Genomic DNA, 7,434 nt, shown 5'->3' on the forward strand with positions numbered 1-7,434 from the left:
TCACTTATATATTGTCCGTGTGACAAAGAGAAGTAGTACAGAACACCTTTAAAGTATGCAAAAGAAAACTGAGTTCTCTTTTGCATTCGCTACAACGTCATAAGTGTATCGCTATGTATTAGATAGTTGCAGCCGTTTGCAAGAGCTATTCTCATTTTAAACTGACGCGCATAGTGCACCAGCACGCTGCTAGCACGCCACAAGTGTTGTGACCCATTAGGACAATGATCGGACAGCGTGGGCTGCGTGCGACCTGCGAAACCATCTCATGTGGCCCATATAACCATCAGACTTCTCGTCTCGATGCACGGAATAGAATTACCAGGTATTTTATGCGTTTTTTTATACAAGAAAATGCATTTCAAAACAGCCAGTTAAAAACAGAAGCCACAAGTTCCAACACTGTCAGCATGTTTCCGTATTAACAATTAGGCAATGTTTACACTAATGATCGCGCCGCAGTGTTGGGACGTATGTATGTTGTATGTTAACCGGGGACATAGAAACGGCTGAGAGGCTCCGTTCCCGCCGCAGCCGCAGCCGCAGTGGTCCACAACCCCACGACGACTACCGCAGTCCACTTCACCCCTCCGCTGCCCCACACCGAACCCAGGGTTATCGTGTGGTTCGGCCCCCGATGGACAACCCCCCCCCTGCCCGCCCCCCAGGGAACGTCGCACACCAGACGAGTGTAGCCCCCATGTTTGTGTGGTAGAGTAATGGTGGTGTACGCGTACGTGGAGAACTTGTTTGCGCAGCAATCGTCGACATAGTGTAGCTGAGGCAGAATAAGGGGAACCAACCCGCATTCGCCGACGCAGATGGAAAACCGCCTAAAAACCATCCACAGACTGGGCAGCTCACCGGACCTCGACACAAGTCCGCCGGGCTGATTCGTGCCAGGTGCCAGGGACCAGGTGCTCCTTCCTGCTCCGGAAAGTTGGGACGTAAGTCTTGTCGTGTATCGAGTACGTGAGTTGGGTCGGCACTCTGTTCAGAATTTGTTATGCAGTGCACCGTGTTGGAGGCGTGGGAACTTATATACATATACGTTTGAAACTTTGTAGTCAGTTTCAATTATATCACTACAAATAGTAGGAATATGCGCTTCAGGTTATGCAAAAAAGCGACGTCCCTATCAATGCTTTCTAACATGTGGAAAATAGGGTATGAGTGCAGTATCTTTAATGAACAGTGGAGAGGGAAATAGTATTTTATACAACATTAGAATAATTAGCTTTGTTTTAAATTGTGGAAGAAGCGATACTATTCTAGTAGAATACAACTTGGAGAGATATTACGAATATTTTTATATGTTGAAGAATTCGTTTGTTACAAGTATAATACTAGAGGGCATGTAAACTATCTCTCCTTTATAGCTATAAAAATTTGTGTCTATTGTTTTCAATTTTTTATTTCTTCCATAAAACTATGCTTTAAAATATTTAGCATGTCTCTGTCACTAAATTACTGTAAACATTTCATTTTGAGGCATTGCCAACAGTGTTACTAGTGAAACGAGACAGTTGTAGATTTTGTGTTTTGCTCTTCGACGCCTTTAACAAATTAAGCTGGAAACATATGTGGCTCATAGGATATTTAAGTTCTTACAGTGTGATCCAGTGTACTACAAAGTTAAAGAACTCGGTCTTAAGTAGAGGTTTCTGGTTGCAATTAATTTGATGAAGATGGTATGTGTATATGACTTTCTGCAAGCGAAAATTCTTAACTATTCAAAGAGTGGAAAACTTTACAAAAGAAATAGCTAACGTGTAACTGTAAATGCGATACAGTAGATCGAAACTGGAGTATTTGGATTAGATGTATCTCAGAGTTATGATTCGTCTTTTGTTCTGTTTTTCCAGTGGAAATACTTTTCTTTCTTTGAAGTAGCTAACAGCAAATATACACACTAAGAAAATACCTCATAAACATGATGTTAACGAGATAACGTGCAGAAAGTAATCAGAGGAAAGCAGCTTCTACACTTAACGCAGTAGATACAGTTAACACACAATAAATGTAGGGTACATTCTAATTTCTGTTCCTCAAAAAGCGTAACAGATAATTCCATGCAGTTTATAGTGTGAAGAAATATGTGTGCAGGCAATGAGAATGACTGACATGTGGGTAATAAGTAGTTCCCAAACGTCTTAATTAACAATTAATGTTTAGCCTTGTAGCAATGTTTATATTCTTGGTTTGCTTGATAACTCAAAAACTATTACAAATTTTACATTCATTCAAACTGAATTTTATACCTATAATACACGGGTAAAACATTCACCAGAATCATCACGTCACACTTCGAAGAAATTGTTTTATAATAAATTGAGTTTCCTAACCACTTACTGTACCGTTTTTACATAAATTTAAAATATTTATGACTTAAAAAGCTTTAAATCTTCAGCAGAAAATTTAGTGTATTTTGTTTACCGTCATAAGTAGAGTGTCGCCTGAAAATAACGAGATGATTCATGCATTAGACGATAAGTAAATATGCAGACAGAGAAAATCAGCTTAGAAATTTGAAAAATGCTTTCATGTACCTTAGGATGGCGTCTGTGAACTAAAATTCCCCATGTGAGCTGTGTATTCTTACCATACTCCCTTTTTTCACTTGATTTTGCATTTTCGGTCTTCTACCTTGGTGGATCATTCTACCCTTTTTTGGAAGATTTTATTTTCCAGATGTCTTCGTTCTTCAGTTTATCATAATCTTCCCCACAGCTTTTAAGTTTCTCATTAACTTTTAATCTGCCATCCACTCTATCATTGAAAGTTGTTCCAGAAGAACTTGTCTTTGGTATGTCCTCCACTTTTTGGAATAAAATGACTCATTAGCGTTTTGACTGAATCCACCCACAACCTTTTCATTTTCTTAAGTTTATATCGCAAATCACACTTGCACTGTTCGTTGTAGACTCTTAAGCTGAAATGTTTTTTTTTTTTTTTCATACAACTTGGCGTATGGTTACGAGTACTAACATTCCCCTGTAAAATACTATATCTGTTTCATTTAGCATTTTATAAGACGATTTGATCTTTCCCACATCTAAATCAAGGGGAGTTACCTCAGAAATCGCGTTAAAATTGGGTTCATTGTGCCCCTGGATAACTGTATCGATCCCATTAAAATAATGAAGTAAGGAAGGCCGGTTTCATGTTACTAGCTTTAAGGGGCTCCACCCTGAACGGGCTGCGTTTTAGCATTCTCATTCTCCTCGTACTATTACTGATCTACAATGCACAGATAGCTCAAAATCTGCACAAACAATTAGGGTTTCTGTCAAAGTATTTCTGAGCTGAGAAAATCAATTAGATATTTATTACATTGTTATGCTGGCAACAATACTGTATTTATAAAAGGGTGAAAACCAGAACAAACAGAACACTGTTCAACTGAGGTACCATTTTCTTTGGTACCACTGACTGTAGAGCTTAGGCTACAGACAACATGAATGGAAGTATGTTATCCATCCAATTTCCTCTTCTGAAGCTCGTCTGTGAAAAATACACAATATTTATTTTACTACAAGAAGTAAATTTAAAAATTTAGATCAGCAAGCAAACACATCATCTTCAAATTGTAGAAATGGTAGGCAAGGTAGGTGGAGAAGGTCGTTCTAATTATGTGGGCCAATTATGATGAATTGAAATTCAGTTATTTAGGAGAAAAGTGTACTTAATTGTGAAAATTCAGGTTTATGGTAACCGCAAAAGCAAGTTCACGAACTTTTTAGCTGTAGCGTTGCTCTTGGGGGACGAAAATAAAAAGAATTGTTATTTTATTTTTTATTTTTTTTGAAAAATGTCGAAAAAGTGAATATTTTGGTGGGCCACTTGGCAACAGAATCAGGGATTTATTACACTATTATAATAGCATACGTTGACCATTAAATACCTGAATAAGAGCAGCATACTGATATATATATATATATATATATATATATATATATATATATATATGAGATCGTTCGGAAGAAACATTATCATTTCTGTGTATTTTTATAGTCGCGATGTAGTCATACCCGGATCAACACTAAGGGACCAGAAGATTTATAGACTTTAAAATAAATGCAACACTACACAAAAAAAGTTGGTTCAGAAATAATAGGAAAACGATAATGTTCCTTCTGCCTCATGCTGCGTTCGGCCCATCAGCGTGATCGTAATTTCTGGTGATGAAGTAACACAAAATAATTAATATTCAACTTAATAAGGAGATGGAATTATCAAGGTTAATTTACGAAAATAAGCACACTTATCTTTAACACACGTTTTTTTTTAATGCTACGTACCTTTTCATACTGAATTACAATAGATGACCATTGTGGTTAAATACTTTATACATAACAGTCAAAATATCCTCTTGACGCTGTCTGTTCGATATCAGTTACAAGAAACTACATGCTTTCTGATTGAAAAAGAAATAACATTTAGCATTTTCACTCAATATTTACGCATAGAATATAAAATACAGTTGCGGAACGCAGCAAGTCCGCGTCCGCCTCTCATGGAATACAGACAGTAAAAGGTGAGGCGCCAAAAGCCTCATTTGTCTTGAAACAACAGAATTCTTTTTTTTACACCATTAATCGATACATGTACATAGAGATTTACTGGCACCGCGCAAGAACGGCAAAGATAAAGAATAATAGATCCTGTCGCTGCTATGCGATGGTTCATTTCTTTTACTTTACAATTGTTCGATAACTTTAGGCCTTCAGGCGTTTACTATTGTGCGTATATTAATGTTTGTGAGGCGAAAATTACTAATATTACACTGCCTCCCATGAGGAGGGAAGGAATACCGAAGGTATTACTTTCATCCTCATGCCCATTGGAATATTTGTAATTTTCGGGTGTAACATACAGGTTATTAAAAAAATTTCATTTCACATTCATTCCATAATAATAGAATTAACGCTTCAATTTGTAATTACTGACGGTGGATCATTGTGAATTTGTTCTGTGTGTCTATCAGTGTTTGCATGGATTCAGTCTTTCTTGATGATTCTTAAAATTAAGGCTATAAGTACACATATTTACAAACTTTATAAGGAAATAAAGTCACACTTCATTTTTTCAACGTTGCAAAAGTAATTTGACTATCACAACTGGTACACAACTTTCTGTTTTGACTGTATTCATTATATTGTCATCGTCTTGTCGATTGATTGCCTTGTCCGTTATCGCACTTAATTATACATTTATTTTCGTCGCACATACACTATTTATGATAGACTTGGATTGCAGAGCGGCCAGTGGTGATGGCTTCGACAAGGAAGTCCATATCTTTCACTTTCAGGGCTGGAGTGTGGCTCTCCGAATTATTTCACATATGAAACAGATAAAATATCTTATATTAGAATAGCTTACAAAACTAATTTTATATACTTGTGGGATGGGATATAGGAAGGATCGGATCCTTTGACGTATTTTCGTGTGCTTATTTTCATTCGAATCGTGACCTCTCGTTAAAGTTTACATTTCAACATTGTTTAGAGGTGACCTTGTGACTTGTCTCTGTGTACAATCCAGTCATTATACTAATTACGTTAACTTCTCTTTCTTAGAGTCTCTCGGAAGGTTTATGATACATACAAAATGTTTTCAGTACTGGGTGTGAATGTTTTTGCTACAGAATGTAGCGCACAGCAACCGTGTTGGCGGTTGAACGTTTACATTATTTCGTCACGTGGTGGCTGTCAGCCTCCACTGTTGCGAGCAGTCTTGAAATTCAGTCTGTGCGCGCGCACGTGACCGGAGCTTTCTTGCAGAGCGTTGATTTCGCACTTGAGGTGCCGTGCGTCGCTTTTGTTCGGCGGATCGTGGCTTTGTGCTTTTTAAATTGCTGGAGGGAGCCTCTGCCACCGAAACTGCCTCACATCACTTCCTGTCCACTATCCAGTTACGGATTCACAGGTAAGTGGTAGCTACCGCTGCAGCTGCATGTGTGGAATGACACTGATTATTACACACTGCACACATCAACGAAGTTTTCACACATATGGTGCAGTAGAATACTGCCACTGAAAATCGTCGAACTTTAAAAGTTCATTTGCACTGTGGTGAGCGTCTGCGTGAACGGTGTATTAAAAGAAATTCTCGCTTCATAACATCACACGGTGTTTACAAGTTGATTTACATACTAATATTTACAAGAGTTCATTTAAATCGAGAAATAATCTAATTGATCACTTTGAATAAAAACAATTGTTTCTTAATTAGTCCTTTTTTTTATTTATGCCTACGGTCACAGGTAGGCTATTATAAGTCCTTTTTCTTTGACCAAATTCATTCCAATCTCCTTTACAAATTAATTTCATTCATAGTAATCTTTATCACGCTTGCTTATTCATTTTGTAGGCCCAATACATTTTTTTTTTATTGCTCGTCTTATTAAGTGACTTGTGAGGGGAGCTTCATGTATGTCAAAAGTTTTTTCTCGTATGTGCTTGTCTTTAAAGAAAGTTCGAGGACAGATTTGAAAATAGCAATTCCGCCTCTGAATTTCGTGTAGAAATACAAACAGTCGAAAAAGAAAAATGGGCAAAGCGGGCCTACTCGCGAATCGTCGACAGAATTTAAATTACTCCTCAACCAGGTCGAAAATTTAATTTACATTGCGCATTACAAAAGCAATATGCGCGTCGCGAACGTACTCATTTTTATATGTAGTGCCTCACTTCCTAAGCACACGTGCATCTTTACAAGTTGATCCTGAGGAGTGGATAGGATCAAGGATCTTAAAGGATTTGCACTTAGGAAAGGGATTCAACAATCAGATAATCACAGAGAAAACAATAAATATTGCAGTGCGCACTTAAAATAAAATCTATCACTTCTAGCATTTATATCTAATACGCATCTTGCTGCAGCTTGCTTACTACTCTTCGCTCATTTCTTAGACTAAGTCAAGTTTATGCATTACGCATTTGGGTATTAATTATCATTTGTATATATAAGCGTCTCATTAGAGTGTTGTTGTTTGCCGCTGTCGCGACCTGTGAAGCTTGGGCGAGATCCTTATTCTATTTGCTGCTAGCTTGTGAATTTGCAGTATCGCTAATGCTCAATAGTACCGTGAAGTTGGCATAATAAATCATGTTACTCATATGTTCTTTTACTCAGCTTGTTTATAGTCTGAACTCATCTTACTTTGCGTTATATAATAAAATTCCTTTTTATTCCATCACGCTTTTACTTAAGGTTAACGTCAGGCCTTTTTTAGAACAATTGCACTGCGTTATCAATCTGTTCATGCTTAATCCTAGGTATCTGTTTACTTCAAAGAGATGTTATTTCATCGCTGGCACAGCACTGTGCTGGAAGTTACAAGTTAAACCTACCGACTGTTTTGCGCTAACAGGTGGTGCCTTATTTACGTCACATTTGAAAATAGGGAATAACCTCATGGAATCGAATCTT

The sequence above is a fragment of the Schistocerca nitens genome, chromosome 1 (genome assembly GCF_023898315.1).
Source record: "Schistocerca nitens isolate TAMUIC-IGC-003100 chromosome 1, iqSchNite1.1, whole genome shotgun sequence".
NCBI classification, from domain to species: Eukaryota; Metazoa; Arthropoda; class Insecta; order Orthoptera; family Acrididae; genus Schistocerca; species Schistocerca nitens.